The sequence below is a fragment of the Lissotriton helveticus genome, chromosome 8 (genome assembly GCF_964261635.1).
Source record: "Lissotriton helveticus chromosome 8, aLisHel1.1, whole genome shotgun sequence".
Taxonomy (NCBI): domain Eukaryota; kingdom Metazoa; phylum Chordata; class Amphibia; order Caudata; family Salamandridae; genus Lissotriton; species Lissotriton helveticus.
In genome coordinates, this window is record NC_136069.1 from 1,086,010,974 (window position 1) to 1,086,031,809 (window position 20,836).

Genomic DNA, 20,836 nt, shown 5'->3' on the forward strand with positions numbered 1-20,836 from the left:
CATTGCCAAAATGACCTTTACGTTTACACTTCACACATACTCTGTCCCAGGCAGGGCAACCTTTATAATTGCCAACATGGTTGGGACTACCACAACGGTAACATGAAATAATTTTCCTTTGGCCAAATCTGTTATCTGGGTAGGTTTTGACTTCACTGGTTTTTTTCTCGCTCTCTTTCCTCAAAGCATTCCTGGAAGAAAAATTAGGGTTAGATTGGTTTTTAACCAAGGAAACTTCAGGCTCAGGAACAGAGGATTTGACATTTGAACCTCTAATTTCTGATACAAACAACTCTGACTGTTCTATACCCTTGGCTATGTTAATAACAGCATTAAGAGTGGTTTCTGTTCCAAGCCAAAGTCTCTCCTGAATTTTCTTGCTTTTCGTTCGCATCATAATCTGGTCTCTAAGAACCTGTTCATAGGAAATTGTTTCGAATGAGCAATAACAGGCTAAAGAGCGTAGTGCCGAAACATAGTCTTCTATGGACTCATCTTGTTTTTGAATGCGAGAGTAAAACTTAAACCTCTCCATGACAGTATTTATTTTCCTGCCAAAACGGATTTTCATTTGCCTAGTTGCTTTTTCAAAAACATCAATGTCACCAGCATCTTCAATCGGAGGAAGATTGTCAAATTCTTTAATTCCTGCCCCTCCCAAACAATGTCGCAAAAGGGCTAGTTTGCGTTTAGCAGAACACCCCTCCTTTTCCAGGACGTCTACATAAGCCATAAACATAGGAAACCACAAGTCCCATTCGATGTTAGGATCTCCAGCTGTTTGTAGAACATGAGGGGGGGCAGCAATGTTCGACATTTCTTTTTTTTTTTTTTTTAATTAAATAATATGGATTCTTAAAGTATGTAAAAAAATTGTAAGTATTTAGTACCTATATTTCGTTGTTGAGTAACTGCTCACTCGAACTGTGAATAAAACACGCAAAAAGGCAAAAACCTGTGATGTCCGAATAATTTCCTGTTTACTCCGATGAATTCCGATGAATTTCAAGATGGCGGCACGCCTGTGACGTCAGCGCGTCTTTGGGGTTGAAGGTTAGAACCCACAATGCCTAGCGTCTTGTTTCCGCGGCAGAGAGAGACGAACGTCAAGCAATGACGAGCTGGGAGTCTTCCTCGAGCCGCGCTAGAACACTCGGCCCTTTTGAAAGGTTCAACGGTAAACAGGTGAGCGGGTCGGGTGAAATGTTAGAAAAACCCCGCTAAACAGGCCAGGAAAGATGAAAAAAAAACTCAGTCGAGTGGCAGTACGTTACCCAATCCGGCGAGAAGCCGTTAATTTCTTTTGAAAGTGGCAGCTACTCGTGTGAACGCTGTTCCGCCGTAATTCTGCTTCCATTCAACTTTAGAATTGCTGATCCCGATCGTCGCCAGTATTTGTGTTATAGATCAACACAAGAAAGTAGTTGGGTTCCAGGATGTAGATTTATTGCACAGCGGAACAGCTTAACACCCTCAGGAAGAGACACGTCTTCTTCCAACCGCAGCCCAGAACGAATCCCCGAATCCACACAAAGATTCCACTGACATCATAAGTTCTAACATGACATGTAATGGAATACCACAGATGTATTATTATGTCGCATCACAATATCCCTCCATTCCCAGAACCCTGCAAAAAAACCTGAATAAATTCCCCACAAGGGGGACCCAGGAGGAGCTGAGTGCGAGCCGGTCTCCCCCTGGGTTTGTTCGCACAGTTCGAAAGGCCACCAGGTGCTTAGGGTAATTAGCTAGTCAGTGGGCGCGAGGAGTAGTCTACTTGTAGAGGCCCAGCGGGGGCAGGAATTTCATTGTGCCTGAGGGTGGCGGAGGAAAGGGCATTTCTTTTTTTTGAGGCCTGGATGGGTCTCTCGCGTCCGAGGAGGAAGGCGGGGCTGGGGGTTTCCCATGCAGTGGCTGCCTGCATTTCGCTGCGTATTGCTGCCAAGGAGGGGGGTGTCAGTCAGGCCCTGGTGCCCGCATGGGCCGAAGACATCGAGCAGGAGGAGCCCCTTGCCCCCCCCCGGATCTTTCGGGGAGACCGGACATATATGTGCACACGCTCGAGTCTCAGCTGACGTGCACCGTCTGTCGCTCGAACGATCCTAAAGGCCGAGGATCATTGCCCATTATCCTCTACCTCTATCTGGGCCTTGCCACTTGGCTATTTTTATAAACCCTCTTCGAGAATGTTAACTGAGACAGCTTGCTTCACTCCGAATATAAACAGGTTTGAGGTGCTATCCGGGCTAGATTCCCAAGACTGACTAAATGTTATCAACTCAGGTTCAGTGATTACATCAAACCTAGGGGCAATGACAGAGGACCATACCCTAATCACTGTTACTAGTGTTCCACTTGTAGCCCCCGCCCCGGACACAGTGCCTAGCCCCACCACAAATGACCACCTTAATTCTCATTCCACTGGGTGTTTACCCAAGGAAGATATTTTAAAAGTTTTATCTTGGAACATAGCAGGTCTCAAGACCAAAAGGGGAGATAGCAACTGGTAGCAGTTTCTCGTTGGCTCCGATATTATTGCCCTCCAGGAAACATGGGACTCTAAAGAATCCTATTTTCTGGACGGTTTCATAACGTTTTATAAATATGCTACACCGTCCTGTATGGGGAGAGCTAGTGGGGGGCTCCTGCTGCTAATTAACCTTAAACTTATATATAAAGTCAAGCAAATAGACTCATGTTCTCTTAACATTTTAGCAGTTGAACTAACAGCAAAGAATTTACCAACCCTGTTAGTGATCAATTTTTATACCTTTTTTATGAGAGATGATGATTTAGAGCATCAAAGATCTCTCTCTAATTGTTTGATTGAGTATGAGTCCACGGTTGATACGTACTACCACATACTAGTCCTGGGTGATTTTAATATTCATGTGTGTCCCATTGATTGTTTATTAAAATTAGACGAGGAGTATGGCCCACAGGGGCTAACGCATTTTGAACATTCCCCTTCGGGGATCTTTCTAGAGAGTCTTTTATCAGACCATAATTTGATCTGCCCAACTCAGCGGTATACGTCATCTCCCATACCTACATACATTGGCCAAGGCCATCATAGCACCATCGACTATATTTTAGTCTCTGGTTCTATGGTGGACCATTTAGGTACATTTGGGGTAACCCACAATTGCCTAAGAGACCATAATCCACTGACACTGGATCTCAATATTTGTGCTACTGACAAAGTTAGCCCCTTGGCCCACATAAGGTACACCAATATTGGTCCCAAAGATCAAGCACGCTAGTTAAGATGGGATTTAATTGGGGGACGTGGCTTGGACGCCGTGCAAGATGGCCGGGTAGTTGCGGAGCTCCGCCGCATCAAAGACTCTCCGAACAGTTTTCCTGATGTGAAGGGAACTGTTTTCGCAGCGGCCTGCAGTATCTGGCACCGGAACCGGCGGTGAGCACCTACATCACTTTTCTGGCCTATTACGAGCCGTTTTTCCAGTGTAATTCGCGCCGCGCCTGTCGCGTATTGGAAAACGCACTTTTTGGGAAGCCGCCATTTCGCGTTGCCGCAGCCCCAACGGACTTCTCTGTCTATCCATGCTCTTCAGCATTGGTTCTCCGCTCTCTCCCTCAATCACCTTGTGGACATTGCGGTAAGCGCTGAAGGGATTCCTGCTGCATGTGATACGCCCTGCCCAATTTTAACCTTTTACTCAGGATGCGAGTGTCGCCTGTCAGGAAGCCGCGTTTGATCGCGCTGCAGCTTCATTCAGCACAACGACTTTTCTTCACAGCTTCACAGCTTTAGCATTATTTTTGCCTGCTTCTCTCTCCTACAAAATGTCTGTTACATACTGGTGTGTACAACATTTGCTTCTCTGTTTAATAAATGAGCACTCTTTATGATGAACCCTCTTCTGGATATATAGCAATATTTCTACAATTGCCTCAATCAATCAATCAATGCATTTGTATAGCGCACTACTCAACCGGAGGGTCTCAATGCGCTAGGGGAGGGGGGTCTGCTACTGCTCGAGCAGCCAGGTCTTGAGCTGCTTCCTGAAGGCGAGGTGGTCCTGGGTCAGGTGGAGGTGTGTCGGGAGGGAGTTCCAAGTCTTGGCGGCGAGGTAGGAGAAGGACCTTCCCCCTGTGGTGGCTCTCCGGATGCGGGGGACGGCGGCGAGGGCGTGGCCGGTCGATCGAAGCAGGCGTTTGGGAGCGTAGAAGTTGAGGCGGCTGTTGAGGTATCCTGGGCCTTGGTTGTGCAGGGCTTTGTGTGCGTGGGTGAGGAGACGGAAGGTGATTCTCTTGTTGACCGGGAGCCAGTGCAGGTCTCTCAGGTGTCCGGAGATGTGGTTGCGACGGGGGATGTCCAGGATGAGTCATGCTGAGGTGTTCTGGATCCGCTGGAGTCTCTTCTGGAGTTTGGCGGTGGTTCCGGCGTAGAGGGAGTTGCCGTAGTCCAGTCGGCTGGTGACGAGGGCCTGGGTGACCGTCTTTCTGGTCTCGGTGGGGATCCACCGGAAGATCTTGCGTATCATGCGTAGCATGTTGAAGCATGACGAGGAGACGACGTTGACTTGTCTGGTCATGGAGAGCGAGGAGTCCAGGATGAAGCCCAGGTTGCGTGCGTGGTCTGTTGGTTTGGGTGCGCTGCCTAGGGCGGGGGGCCACCAGGAGTCGTCCCAGGCAGAGGGTGAGGATCCCAGTATGAGGACTTCCGTCTTGTCCGAGTTCAGTTTTAGGCGGCTGTTCTTCATCCATTCGGCTACCTCTTTCATCCCTTTGTGTAGGTTGGCTCTGGCGGTGGCGGGGTCGTTGGTGAGGGAGAGGGTCAGCTGGGTGTCGTCGGCGTAGGAGATGATGTTGAGGTTGTGCTGGCGTGCAATGGCTGCGAGGGGGCTCATGTAGACGTTGAAGAGGGTTGGGCTGAGCGAGGAGCCTTGAGGAACACCGCAGATGACTTCGGTGGCTTCTGATCTGAACGGGGGGAGGCGGACTCTCTGTGTCCTTCCGACGAGGAAGGAGATGATCCACTCCAGTGCTTTCTCCTGGATTCCGACGTTGCTGAGGCACTGTACTAGGGTATGGTGGCAGACAGTTTCGAAGGCCGCGGAGAGGTCTAGGAGGATGAGGGCCGCTGTTTCTCCGTTGTCGAGCAGGGTTCGGTTTTCATCGGTTGCTGCGATCAGGGCGGTCTCGGTGCTGTGGTTGGCCCGGAAGCTAGACTGCGAAAGGTCGAGGGATCCGTTCGTCTCGAGGAAGGCGGCCAGCTGCTTGTTGACGTTCTTCTCGATGACTTTTGCCGGAAACGGGAGCAGTGAGATGGGTCGGTAGTTTTTGAGGTCGGTGGGGTCGGCTGATGGCTTGTTTAGTAGGGCGCTGAGTTCGGCGTGTTTCCAGCTCTCCGGGAAGGTAGCGGTGTTGAAGGAGGGGTTGATGATGTCCCGTAGGTGGGGTGCGATGACAGCGTCGGCCTTGTTGAAGACGTGGTGAGGGCAAGGGTCGGTCGGCGATCCGGAGTGGATGGAGTTCATCGTGCGGATGGTGTCTTCAGTGCTGATTGGGGTCCAGGCGCGGAGGGTGTTGGTGGGGGGCGGTGGTTCGGTCGTGGCGTACGTCGGTTGAGTGCTGAAGCTGTTGTGTAAGTCCGCGATCTTGTTGTGGAAGTAGGAGGCGAGGGAGTTGCAGAGGTCTTGCGAAGGGGTGATGTCGTTGTTTCCGGCGTTGGGGTTGGAGAGCTCTTTAATGATGCTGAAGAGTTCCTTTCTGTTGTGTGCGTTGTTGTCCAGTCGTTCCTTGAATGAAGTTTTCTTGGTGGTGTGGATCAGTTGGTGGTGTTTTCGGATGGCGCGCTTGAGGGCAGTCATGTTGTCCGGTGTTGGATCTCTGCGCCAGGCCTTCTCGAGGGCTCTGCAGTTCTTCTTGGAGCTCTTTAGTTCGTCGGTGAATTATGGGGCTTTCTTGCTGCCGGGTCTGCTTGGCGGGGTCTTCAGAGGGGCAAGTTCGTCTGCGCAGTCGCTGATCCACTTTGTGAGGTTGGTGGCCGCTTGGCTGGGGTTTGTTGCGCTGATGGGTGGGTACTTGCTCAGGGAAGTCGCAAGCTGGTCGGTTGTGATCTTGTTCCAGCTTCTGCGTGCAGCCTGTTGCTATTGGTGGTGGATCGTGGTCCTTTTGAAGCTGAAGTGGACGCAGCTGTGGTCCGTCCAGTGGAGTCCGGTGGCGTGGCTGAAGGCAATGTCCTTGCTGGAGGAGAAGACGGGGTCGAGTGTGTGTCTGGCGTAGTGGGTGGGGGTGGGCTCCAGTTGCTTGAGTCCGAGGTTGGCGAGGTTGTCCAGCAGGGCGGTGGTGTTGCGGTCGTTGTTGTTCTCCAGGTGGAAGTTGATGTCCCCGAGGAGGATGTAGTCAGCGGAGAGGAGGGTATGCGGGCTGACGAAGTCGGCGATGTCCTCGCTGAATTGTGTGCGTGGTCCTTGGGGTCTGTAGATGAGGGTGCCTCTGAGGGTGGTCTTGGGGTTGGTGTGGATCTGGAAGTGCAGGTGTTCGGCGTGTGCGAGAGTGTCATCGGTGTTGGTCGTGACGCGGATGGAGTGCCTGTGGATGATGGCGATGCCTCCTCCTGTCTGGTTGGCGCGGTCCCTCCGGATGATCTTGTAGCCGTCCGGGATGGCGATGGCGATGTCGGGCGCTGAGGAGGCGTTCATCCAGGTTTCCGTGAGGAAGGCGACGTCTGGGGCAGTGGTGTCGAGTAGGTTCCAGAGCTCGACGGCGTGTCTGTGGACGGAGCGGGTGTTGAGCAGGATGCATTTCAGGTGGCTGTTGCTGTGGCTCGTCGATGTCTTGGGCACTGCGGGAGTGGAGCAGGTCCGGATGCAGGTGAACTTGCAGGAGTTGCAGCAGAAGGGTCAGTGGGTGCGTCTCGGGGTGGCTCTGTAGCAACCCGGGAATCGGCCGGCGTTGAGTGTGTTGAGTTCGGTGGCGGCGTAGATCCGGCGGGAGGGCTGGTGGCTGCGGGAGGTATGGGTCAAGGCGCTGGGCGCGGTCCAGGCGCGGATGGGCGCAGACAGGCTTACCTTAGGCGCACCTTCGGCGCACAGTCTGCGCGCCCGTTGCGCGTGCACGCTGCGCGTCAGAGACTCTGCCATATGTGGAGAGTGGGGGGGTGGAGCGAGGGAGGGGCAGCTGGGAGGCGGGAGCGGGGCGGCGAATGGGAAGGGCTGCCGAGGGAAGGGGCGGTGCCGCAGGGGGCAGCGGCGGGGAGCGGGGAGGTGGCAGGAAGCGCGGCAGGGGCGACAAAGTCACAGGGGTACAACAATAACAATACGGGGAAACAGAAAATAAACAGGGAGCAGAAACTACACAGGGGGCGAAAAAACTATTGGAGTTACAGAGGAACAAAATACATCAACACGGGGAGTATAAAATGACAGGGAGCAGAGAACACACCGGGGTAAAGAAAAAACAATCGGATTCGCAATACAGACGCAGCGCAGGCGGGACAAGAGTGCCAACAGCGGTGTCACAGGGTCACAGCTGCGAGCGGCGGCGGCACTTGGCGGGAACGGGGGGCAGCCTGGGCTCACTCACGAGGAGTGTGCGCGGTGCGTGGGGGACGCTTCCTACAGTGTGCCTTCCTATTGGGATCCTTCCAGCATTTCTATTGTATTGGACCATTGTGTGTTCCATGTTTTCTTCGGACCCTTGTGAACTGCGTTCCAGCCATTCTGCGCCTTCTGCCATTTCACATGTCATGGGTGGTCCTTCTATGCTCTAAGCTTTACAATGTTCCATGTGGCACTTGTGTCTCTCACTGACTTTTAGTAAGTCCATAAGTAGAGTTCAATATCTTTGTGGAGTCCTTTGTTCGGTTCCTATTCCTGCCTCTGGTAACTTTACTTGACTAACTTTCGCTGGACGGAGTGCTGTCTATACACCTCCTTTTTTCGTGTTATCATTAAACTGGACTTTCTCGCATGGTCAAGTTACGCAAGCCTAAATTCATTTTTCCTTCCTAAGTTCTCCCACTGATTTGCTCGCTTCCTCACAGACTCTCAAGATGGCGACCTCTACTTCTCAACGAGCCTCACAATTGCAAGCCTCTAATAAATCTTCACCTCTGGCGTCGTCTTCCAAACGACTAAAACAAGATCCTCCTTCACCGGATAAATCTTCCTCTTCATCCTCCATAGATTTGAATTTAGAAGAAATCCGGGCGTTACGACCATTTGTTGAGGAAACAAGTAAAGATATGCAACTTTTAAAAGGTAAATGGGAGATCATGGATGCTCGCATTTCCTCAATTGAAAAACAAATCCCTGAGGTTCAATCTAACACACAACGCCTCACTTCCTTGGAAAAGAATGTTCTTTCACTTCAACATCCTACAGAGGATTTGGGAAATCGCAATAGAAGGAATAACCTACGTATTTATGGTTTGCCAGAATCTCTTGAGGGGGATGACCCAGTCACTTTTTTCACTTCTTTCCTTCCTAAACTTTTGGGCATGCCATCTTCTACGACCATCAGCATCCAAAGGGCTCACAGACTTGGACCACGTACAACTACATCTACAAAGCCTCGGGGTGTCATCATCCTTTTTTTGAAATTCACGGATCTTCTATCCATTCTTTCTGCAGCTAGAGCCAAACGACAAGTATCCTGGCAAGGTCAACGTGTATTTCTAACCCAAGATGTATCTAATGCTACTGCCTCTAGACGTAAGGAATTTCTGTCCCTCCGCCCCTCTTTGCGCTCCATGGGAGCACGCTATGGCTTGTTTCATCCCTGCACCTTCAGAGTGACTCATCAAAATAAGACTTGGACCTTTCAAGACCCTGGTGAACTTTGAAACTTCCTCCTCCTGCAGAATAGTGATGGAATGGAATCCTCCCCTTCAAATAGTGGCTAACTGGTTTTACTATTTTTTTGCCTCTACCTCCTAGATGATCTGTTCTTTCTTGTACTTATGTACTCCATGTTTTTATGCTTCTTGTTCTTTCTCCCTTTATTCATTTCCTCTACTATGCTGTAGTGTTTCTTTCTGATTTATATTCCGCTTGCTTGTATTTTATGTTATTTTATATTGTTTGTATCTTATATTATATCTATTTTTGTTCACTATGACCCTCTTATTAATTGTTTTTTGTTTCCTTCCATTGCAGAATTGTACTTTACCGACTATTCCCTTCATCCTATGTCATCCCTATCTAGTTTGTGAGGTCTCGGTGCGGTCTTGTCTCTGCTCCTGGTCTGCTTCGTCTTGTTACGCGTCACCACTTCCCCATATCCCTCTTTGTATTCACGTTCAGGTATGTTTTTTGCAGTCATCCTTATGGATTTGTACTGTCGTCTCTGTTTTCTCTCTCCCTTTCCTCGCTCTAATTTTTCTTCCTTTCCTTTATCCCCTCTTTTCCCCCTTTCCCGTGCTCTTTTCTCATACTTTCTTAATTGCGGCCTTTTTACACCTGGTTTTTCACTATCACTGTATATTTTGCACTTTTTGAATTTGAGTTGTTTACTCTGTTTCAATATTTAAAGTTGTTTCATGGAATGTGAAAGGTTTTAATAATTCTATTAAGCAGCAGAAAGTACTATCTAACCTTTCCTCTTATAATCCTGACATCGCTCTTATCCAAGAGACCCATCTCTCTGAAGTTGAATCTCTAAAGTTGAAAAGACAATGGGTTGGTACCGTGTTATTCTCTCCGGCCCTTCATAAAAAGAATGGAGTTGCCATTTTGATCCACAAACGACTCAAATGCAAGATTGTACTAGAGGAAAAAGATGAAGAAGGTCGTTGGATATTAGCTAAATTACTTATTAATGCAATTCCAATTACTTTGTTTAATGTCTATGGTCCCACAAACTTTGATTCTTTCTTTTGGCCAACAATCACTTCCAAATGCATCCAATATAAAGATGATTGTTTCCTTCTTGGTGGCGATTGTAATCAGATAGTTGACCCCTTCTTGGATCGTAAGTCCTCTGTCCGCTTCACCCCACATAAGCCCCATAAACAGTTCTTGTATACTATTGCACAGGCCCATCTTGTAGACTCTTGGAGACTCACTCACCCAGACACTTTAGATTTTTCTTTCTTCTCTCCCCCACATGCTTCCTTCTCTCGTCTAGATTATATTTTTCTCTCTTCTTCTTTATCTCAAAATCTTTTATCTTCATCTATGAACCTATTGTCATCTCTGACCATTCTCCTATTGTTACAGACTTTGACCTCCTTCCCCTTCTTCCTATATCATCTCGTTGGCGTTTTAATTCTTCCTTACTAACTGACCCTAATTTCTCCACCTCTTTCCACTCTTTTACTACTGAATTCTTTCAGCTCAACTCTGATCCTCATCTCTCCCCACATGTTTTATGGGATTCTTTCAAAGCTACAGCCCGTGGATTCATTATTGACTTTGTTTCTAAGAAAAAACAGAAATGTCTCCAAAAGCGTACTGTTGCTTTGGCGCATAATAAATCCTTGGAACATCGGTTTTATACTTCCTCCCCCAAACATATGCCTTCTGAACTCCTTCAAGCTAAAATTGCCTTCAACAAACTCACCACTGATTCAGCTTCTTCCTTCCTTCTTCGTAGTAGCGCTCGCTACTATGGGGGTCGTAACAAATCAGGCAAATTACTCGCTAATTATCTCAAATCGCGGAAAGAACGTACTTTCATAGACTCCATCTATTCCCCTTCTAATGTTCTCCTGCACACCGATAAAGATATTTTGACCCAATTTCCATTTTTTTATAAATCTTTGTATTCTCCTGAAAATCCCCCTTCACCTACTCTTCTTCAGTCATATTTTGATAATCTGCCTCCACCTGATACGTCCCACCTTCACTTCTCAGATATCGAAACTGATTTTACCTTACATGAACTTTCCACTGCATTGTCTTCCCTTACCAAAGGCAAAACTCCAGGTCCCGATGGTTTTCCGGTTGAATTTTATTTACACTTTTCTGATCTTCTTTAGCCCAAACTTCTCTCTCTATTTCAGTCTTTTTGTTCCACTGGTCTTGCCCAAGGTTCCTTTCAAGATGCCACTATCTGTCTTATCCCTAAAGAAGGTCGCGATCCGAAATTCTGTAAAAATTACCGCCCTATCTCTTTGGTTAATATTGACTATAAACTATATGCTAAACTGTTAGCCCTACGAATTGATCCCTTTATGCCATCCTTCATTGGGAAGGAACAATGCGGATTTGAAAGGTCGTCTCACATCGGATAATTCCAGACTTTTCCTTAATGTCTTAAATAAAGCCTCTTCTCTTTCTATCCCCCTGGCAGCTATCTCTGTAGATGCTGAAAAAGCCTTCGACAGAGTTGATTGGTCTTTCCTACTTGCTTCCCTAAAATGGCATGGTTTTGGTCCCAAATTTATTTCGTTTATTTCTTTAATTTAGTCTACTCCCAAAGCTTCAGTCCTGGTAAATGGTCAGCTCACTTCATCTTTTACACTTCAACGTGGGGTTCGTCAAGGATGTCCTCTTTCCCCGCTTCTTTTTATCCTAGCTCTTGAGCCCTTTCTATCCTCTATTCGAAACAATCCTTTGATTTCTGGTTTTCCATATGGAGACTATCAACTCAAATTATCTGCTTATGCTGATGATATTCATTTGTTTATTTCCGATCCAGTTTCTTCTGTCCCCTCTTTGTTAGCTGAGTTTGAGAAGTTTTCTCTTGTCTCAGGATATAAAATCAATTCCGACAAGACCGAAATTCTTCCATTGACTAAATATTGTCTCCCACACTTCTTTACCCCCACAGGCTTCGCTTGGAATAGTAATAAGATAAAGTATCTTGGAGTTATTTTCTCTAACTCTATCTCCTCCTCTATCAAACTTAATATGAATGCAGTCATCTCGAGAATTGAGCGGTTACTGTCGTCTTGGAATCCTCTCTTCCTCTCCTGGTGGGGTCGTCTTGACTCTGTCAAGATAATGATCGCACCTATTCTGATTTATTTATACTCTATGCTTCCTGTCCACATCCCGGCCACTTACTTTCGTCGCATTGACTCTATTCTATCCAAATTTCTGTGGAAACAGAAAAAAACTCGTATATCTTTAGCGTCTCTTCGCAAACCCAAATCAAATGGAGGAATTAATTTTCCAGATTTTCAACTCTATCATAAATCCTTCTCTCTTCGTCAGGCTTCCCGATGGCTATTGTCAGAGTTATCCCCTTTTTCTCCTCTTTTGCTTCATGTTGAACGTTCTTTATTATTACCCTTTTCATTTCAAGATGTTCTTCGCTTTACTTCTAAATCTCCTTATACTATCCCTCCTCTGTTCAAACATACTTCTTCTCTTTTGAAGCCTTTGCTTTCCCCATTGGTCATGTCTCGTGAGTCTTTTCTACTTTTACCCATTTGGTACAACTCGCTTATCCTTTTGCACAATAGACCTATTTCCTGGTCCTCTTGGAGATCGAAAGGTATTATTTGGGTTCATTATCTCTTTGATGGCTCTTCACCTTGCTCTTTTCCTCAATTTCAGTTGCAGTTTCATTGCCCTCGTTCATTTGCACAGAAATATTATATCCTTATGGAAATTGTCCTTGATCGCTATTACTCTCTCCCTTCTTCAGACATATCTCCCCCTTCTTCCCCTCTTCTTTCTCTACTTTCCACTGTTCCTAAAGCCTCTCTTATATCTATCGCTTCTTCTCTGCTACTAACCCTGACCGCCCCAAATCTAAGATAGAATTATCCTGGGAAAAGGAGTTGGCTTGTTCTTGGTCTATCTCTCTTTGGGATAAATTATGGATTAAAACTTTGAAGACCTCTCGCTCTGCATCCCTTACTCAGTCCATATTTTTCTTCTATCACAGACTTTATCTTTCTCCTCTTTCCCTATCTCGTTTCCTTTCTTCTTCCACCTCTAACTGCTGGACATGCAATACCCCTGAAGCTGATCTATTTCACCTTTTCTTTCTTTGTCCTTCTGTTCAAGTCTTTTGGAAACAAGTTTAGTCTCGCATCTCACGCATCTTTACACTCTCTGTTCCCTATTCCAATTCCCTTATCTTTCTAGGAAGTCTTTCAGACTCTTTGGACCTTCCTCGACATTCACTGGGTCTCCTTGATCTCATGCTAGCCCACGCTTTTCAACACATTGCCTCCAATTGGAAGTCCCTTACGAATCTCTCCACTCGTTGCTGGTGGAATCTCCTGTGTAACTTCCACAGACTTGATGTTGCCTTTGCTTCCTCTTGTAAACCTTCTCGCAATGTTGAGCTTTATTGGTTACCCCTTACTTTGTATTTAGATCAGTCTGTCAACAAAGGTTATACGCCACTTTCCTCTGACAATTTTAAGCCCCCTTGAATATATGTACTTCTGCCTGCATTTTCGTTCCTTGAATTTCACAGTTGGTTTTTCACTCAAGTTATAATTGATACTTCTGCTTTTAGTTATTGTGCACTTGTTTTTGCTTTTCTTTGCCGATAACTGTTTATTCCTATACTTATATATATATATATATGATTGCTGTTAACATGGTTATTTCCCCTCTTCCCTCCCCTTCTTCCCTTCCCCCCTTAAAATTAGAAAATGCTTGGATTTTCTCTTTGTGTCACCAGTAGTTTAGTATTCATTTTTATTTCCTATTTTTTCTTATTTCATTTCATTCCTACTGATGTCACCGTGCTGTTTTTTATATCCTGTTGATTCAATAAAGCTTTCAAACGTAAAAAAAAAAAAAAGATGGGATTTAATTACCCTGGACAGTTTTATTAAAAACCTAATCAGTGTCTGTGTAGAGGAGTTTGGTATTTGCACATACCAGGAGGCCGAGCCATCATCAGTCCTGGATGCTTTTGATCGTACTACAAGACAAGTGGCGGCTAACCTGACAGTTCCTTGCAAGTCTGGGCCTTTAAAACATAAAAAATGGTGTGATGATACTTGCATAAGTGCCCATAAAGCACTCATGGTTGAGCTTAAAGGGAAACCGAGATCCACAGTTAGGGTTAAGGATGCCAGGAAGGAATATAAAGCTGCTGTGGGGAGCAGGAAGAAACACTTAAGAGAGATGGCATGGGAAGAGCTTAGCCACGCAAGTGTTTTATCAAATAGTTCCAGATTCTGGAGTGTGGTGAACAGTCCTACCTTTGATGAATCATCTAACCCCATTCAAGATTGTCTCATGTCCCCTGAGAAATGGGTACAACATTTTGGGGGTGTTTATAGTGATGTCAGTCAAGGTTCACCTCCTTGGATAGACGACAGCAGCCGTGTTTCGTCCCCTTTGTACTTTACTAAAGACGAAGTTATAGAAGCAATTGGGTCAACATCAAAGAGGAAGGCGCCGGGCCCCGACGCCGTACCGGCTGATCTTTATAGAGGAGATCCTATTTTATGGTCCAAAATCTTAACCCAGGTTTTTAACGCAGTTGCCCAGGTTGGCATTCCCCTGTTTTGGGCCAAAGCTGTTATTCCAATTTTTAAAAAGGGAGCCAGAGATGACCCGGCCTGTTACGGGCATTCTAGCACCCCTTTTGTTCACACTCTACATTAATAACTTAGGGGCCGTTTTAACTTCCAGTTGTAAAGACATCCCAAGGGCCGGCAGTAAAATGATTCCCGCTCTGCTATATGCAGATGATGTGGTTTTTTCTGGCAAGGACTTCAAGAGGGCTTCAAATTCTTTTAAATAGTTTTATTGATTTTATGGACTCTCTAGATTTGATCACAAATTTTAAAAAGTCCCATTCTATGTCTATTGGCTCAGGTAGATCAAAGAAGGCTAAATTATATTGTAAGAATATGGAATTAACAAAGGTCCCAGTTTTCACTTATTTGGGCGTTCTTTTTGATGACAGACGCTCGTGGGATACACAGCGTATACATAAAAGGAATACTTTAGCTCGAGCCTCGGGGGCCAATGTGGAATTCGCAAAAAGAATTGGCTCCAAACCTCTCCCGGCACTCATGAAAATGTATAATGCCAAGTGTCTTTCAATGGAGACTTATGGGAGTGACTTATGGGGATATATTTAGGGACAGGTGAAATCCAGGCGGTTGAAAATTGTTTCTTTCGCAAATTACTGTCGTTCCGGCCTCTACCCCTGTTTTTAACATCCATGAGGATCTTGGAGCTGGCTTTATCTCAGATCAGATTGCGGTTGCCCCTATAATGTGCTGGCTGAGAATTTGAGCCCAACCGTCGCCCAATCTAAACCAGCTGATCATACAAGACTGCATTTTGCTAGACAAGGGCCTAGACATACCTTGGGTACGTTATATCAAGTCCCAGATGGCTTCTCTTGGTTGTCCTGAGCTATTTGTGAGCCCAAGAGCTCTGGGTAAACCAGCCATTAGAGACTTTAAAGCAGCAGGTTTTGGATAGAGCAATGCTGATTAGGGAGGAAAGGGAATTATTTAAACCCACAGTGAGAAGTTTTGTCACATTGAGCATAGGTAGACAGTTGCAACCATATCTAACATACATAAATAGGTCTTATCACTTATTCGTCTTAGTTAGATTTAAGCACAACATGGTTCCCTGGCTACTGGCCTTCCTGAAAGGGTTTTTTAAAGAAGGTTCGTTAAGACCCTGGCCTTGTGACAACTTCTCAGAACAGAATATACTTCACATGATATTTTTCTGTGAGTTTTATGTCTTGTTACGTAAGAAATGTATTATCCCCCTCCTAAAAGGCCAAAGCTTTGAGAAAGTCAGTCCAGCGCTAGCATACCTACAAATGCTGGCATCACCCGTGCTGTGCTTTGGGGTTGCCAGCTACATAACAGGCACAATTAGGTGAAGGAATAGGCTCATGGTATCATAGAAGGGATCATGTTTTAAATAAAGTTATTTATTTAATATCAAGTGTTTTGTAATAGTATATTATGTACATAGTAAATATTTTTGATAAATATAGATTTATAACTATGTATTTATTTATCACTTAGGACATATTGTGTTGGATAAGATTGCGTAACACATGATGGTTTTTACAAACTGTGCAGTACTCTGAGATTTGGATTAACAAATTATACAATAATGAATTGTTTGTATTAGAATGCACTGTGTTATGCACTTTGATGGTTTTATTCTATCCGAATAAAGTTAATCTTGACTTGATTTGATACAATCACTGAGTCTTATGTATAGTTATTTATATATAACAACCGGTACATACACTGCCTTTTATTTTTCTGCTTCGTTGGACAAGTACCACTGACAGATATATTTGCATATCAACACACCCATAAAGACAGTCACTCACCCAAACAACTGTTTCCACATGCACATTTAACCTCATATACCAACTGAATCAACTATTCACACATGTGTGTACAGTGACACAGCCCCACCCAACCACACGCACATTCACTCTCCCATACAAATACTCAGCTAACTAATCAATACCTAATAAAGACTTTCATGTAGCTAGTAACCAACTGAATCAGCAGTCTACACAACAACAGACAGAGTGATACAGACATTCACACAGTTTAGTTACTAACCCATATATTTAGTGAAACACTTTAAATTAGTCACTTAAACAGTCAATCACACTGCTACTAAATCCTCCATCCAGACTCTTATACATCCAGTAATTCTTCAATGTAGATTGCTATATATATAATATATATTTAAATATCAAACCAAACCATATTCACTGGATGATGTCATCAGAGATGTAATTTGAGATGTCATGAGTGATGCCACTGACCATGTCATGAATGATGTAATATGTGACATCAGCAGCAGTGTTTTGCGGGTGCGCGAGTTATATTTAGTACAACTAACTATAACAGGGGAATTTAAATGGTTTTATACGAATGAAATGTCTAGCTAACTAAAACACCCCTGAAACCTATGCTTTTTTCAGTGAATCTATATATATATTACCTACTGGCGGTCGCCAGTAGGTATATATAGTTAGGATTTTTTTCCTATGGGATTTTTGAAAATTCTATGTTGAATAACTTTGGCGTTTGAGGACGGAATTGGCTGACATTTTCTGGAAAATGGAACATTTTGTTTCTGAGCAGCCCCTGAAAATTTGGGGGGGTTTCGTCAAGCGGGGGCCGAGAAAAAAAGGGGGTCCCAAAACGTGTTTTTAACATTGAGTTTTCCATAGGGCGGTTGGACTCACTTTTAGCTCGAACGGCTGAATGGATTTCCACGAAACTTGGCAAAATTGTAGGGACTGGTAGCCCGATGTGCCTTTGCTATGTCTCAAGATATATGCTCCAGTGGTTTTTACGAAAATTAACTTTGAAAAATATATATTGGGCTACATTGGGCTATATATATGTTGGAGCCCAAATGTAGCCCAATGTAGCCCAATGAAGCCCAATGAAGCCCAATGTAGCCCAAAGATGGCCGCCAGAGACAAAAAAAAACAAATGTAGCCCAAATATCAGCCAGATGTAGCCCAACTATAGCCCAGTGACAGAATGTCCCAGAGTGTTTTAAAGAACAACTAGAACGCTAACAGTCTTACTTATGACAAAAGTATGGCACACCTGAAGTCATCTTGATTGGAATAAAGTGGTAACACTTAATACATTTAATTTGAAAAGGAACAAAATAAGGGGTTTCATTTTGCCATAGAAATGTTATATATATATATATATATATATATATATTCACTGAAAAAACCATAGGCTATAGACCATATATAGTTAGGAATTAGCATTTACAAAACCTTGAAAATTCACTGAAAAAACCATAGGTTATAAACCATATATAGTTAGGAATTAGCATTTAAAAAACCTTACTTTACTCACACAAAACCATTGAAATTCCATATATAGTTAGTTGTACTAACTATATATCGCGCACCCGCAATCCACTGCTGATCATGTCACATATTACATCATTCATGACATGGTCAGTGACATCACTGATGACATCACTGATGACATCTCAAATGACATCACTGATGACATCACTGATGACATCTCAAATGACATCACTGATGACATCACTGATGACAACATCCAGTGACTGTATGTTTCTGTAAAGTTAAAATATGTCTTACATATTGAAGAATGAGTGGATGTAGAAGTGTCTGAACAAAGGATTTAGTAGGTGCATGACTGACTGTATGAGTGAGTGATTAAATGTGTCTCACTGAGTGCATGGGTTAGTGACTAAACTGTCTTAATTTGTGCATCATTATGTCTGTTGTTCTGTAAACTGCTGCATGTGTTGATCAGTAGCTATATGATTAACTATATGGGTTATTGATTGGTTGCCCAAGTATTTGTATGGGAGACTGAGAGTGTGTATGGGTGGCTGGGAGGTGTATGACTCTCTGCATAGATGTATGGGTTCAAAAGTGCATGTGGAAACAGCTGTATGGGCGGTTGACTGTGTGCATGACTGTATTGGTGAGTGAATAGATATCTCAGTGCTACATGTCAAAGTAAGTACATATGTAAAATACAGTACATGTGAGAGTTGACATATATAAATAACTGTGCATAAGAGCCAGTGAATGTGTGAGTGGCTGTATGGATCATTGTGAACTTGTATCCAGGATTGTATAAGTGAGTAAATATGTTTTAGTATATGTTTGAATAAGTAAGGTGTGTTTAACTGTATAGTTAAGGAAATGGAGGTGTGATTGATTGTTTGCATGACTGACTAGGTGTGTGTGTAACTTCATGGATGAGTGACAATCTGTGAGTCTGTGTTTACACTGAGTGTATCTAAGGTTATATTAGAGTCTGAAGAGGTTCATCGTATTATCACATGAATGATGTCATCAGTGATGTGATCAGTAATGTCAAATGAGATGTCATCAGTGATGTCATCAGTGATGTCATTTGAGATGTCATCAGTGATGTCATCAGTGATGTCATCAGTGATGTCACTGACCATGTCATGAATGATGTAATATGTGACATGATCAGCAGTGGATTGCGGGTGCGCGATATATAGTTAGTACAACTAACTATATATGGAATTTCAATGGTTTTGTGTGAGTAAAGTAAGGTTTTTTAAATGCTAATTCCTAACTATATATGGTTTATAACCTATGGTTTTTTCAGTGAATATGTATATATGTATATATACATATATATTACCTACTGGTGGTCGCCAGTAGGTAGTTATAGTTAGGACCAAGTTTCCATAGGAAAAGCATTTTTTGTTTTGCTTATAACTTTGGCGTTGTTTGATGATTCTTCATTAAATATTCAAACACATTCTTTGTGAATATCAGCTCCTATATTGAAAGTTTAGGGGTGATTTGTAAAGGGGGGGCCTAGAAAAATGGGGGTCCCAAAGGTGTTTTCTCCATGCAATTTGCATTGGAAAGTTTAGACAAGGCTACAGGTCGAACGGGTGAACGGAATTACCCCAAATTTGGCAGGGGGAGGGTTATTGGTCTAGAAAGCACCAATACCCCTCCCCCTGCCAAATTTGGTGTAAATCCGTTCAGTAGTGTTGGAGAAATTTCCAAATTTACAGATATCGATATTTGGGAATTCGGTCATCTGATTGGCTGAGGCGTTACGAACACAAGCTTGCTGGTTATTGGCTGCAAACGGATGCAACTAGGAAGTGTTGGCAGCCACCTTGTGATTCTGTTGAAGCTAATAAGCGGGAAAAAGGGTGAAAAAAGTAGGAAAAAGGAGGGTAGGAGCACTGTGAGCTCTGTTGGGTGGGTAGGGTGTGCTATACAGGGAGTGTGAAGCAAAGTTTTCACCCCTGCCGGTGTGAAAGTACTGTTTTCCCAGAGTGAGATGGTGCTGAGGTGAGGTGCCGGTACACTCAGGGATGAAATTGTGCACCTAAACCTTGATCTTATTGCTGTAAACTGATGTGCTCTGGGCACTGTAGCATACTGGCCGCTGTAGCATAACTGTGCAAGTGGTGTTAGTATGCGTTTAGACTATAGCGGGAGTGGGAAGCAAACTGCTTACTCCTACCAGTCTGAAGACTCGGGGATCAAACCGTGAGCCTAATCTTTGAGCTGATTGCTAGAAAGTAATGTGCTGTGGGCGCTGTAGGATACTGGCTGCTGTAGCATACCTGTGTAAGTAGTGTTAGTATGCATTTATACTATACAGGGAGTGGGAAGTGATATAAAAAGTGTCTTTATTCAAGTTCCATAAATGGACCCACTGGTGCAAGAGCTAAGGCATCGAGCTGAGGCAAACTCCAACCACTTCTTCTGTATTCAAACCTAAGATCCTGCAACAGTGAATTCCAGATTACATGTTACAGTTCCATGTGACATAAACAATAGCTATTAGACATGAATAACTAAATTTTATAATGAAAATATAGGTAGGGTACGATTACCACACTGTGCCAACCAGTTCCTAAACAATGTCATGCTTTTTGATCTTGATCGCCAGCTCGTGAGAAGAGGCTGAGGATGAGCTAATTTGTGTGAAAGGGCTTCATGGATAACAGGCAGGCAGAGAGAAGTGTGCACAAAGAATAGACATGGTTTCAAAATGGATGTCAGGTTTAGGCTAATTTAGCAAGTAAATAGCTTATTTGCATAGGCCATACATCACCCATCCCTGGTTAGGCTGGAGACGTAATGGGCAATAATGAAAACAGAGTTCAAATGCCTGAGCATACTTAGAAAGTTATTATATGAAAATAGTTTAATTGAAGCGTATTAAAATATTTTATAGGAAAAAGTTTAAAAAGTTGGAGAAAATCAATCCAAGGGTAACGTGAATTTCTTAAAAGTCTTGGAGATTGCAGTCAAGAAGTTCTTCAGCGGCTTGAGATGCGTAATGTTCTAAGAGCCGATTGTTGCCATCGTGTGAGAAAATCGAAGCGATTCAATACATATCCTCGCAGGGACAGTAATGTTCCTCAAATGTTGGAGCGGCAATTTGAATTGGCAGGCAATCTGCACTGTT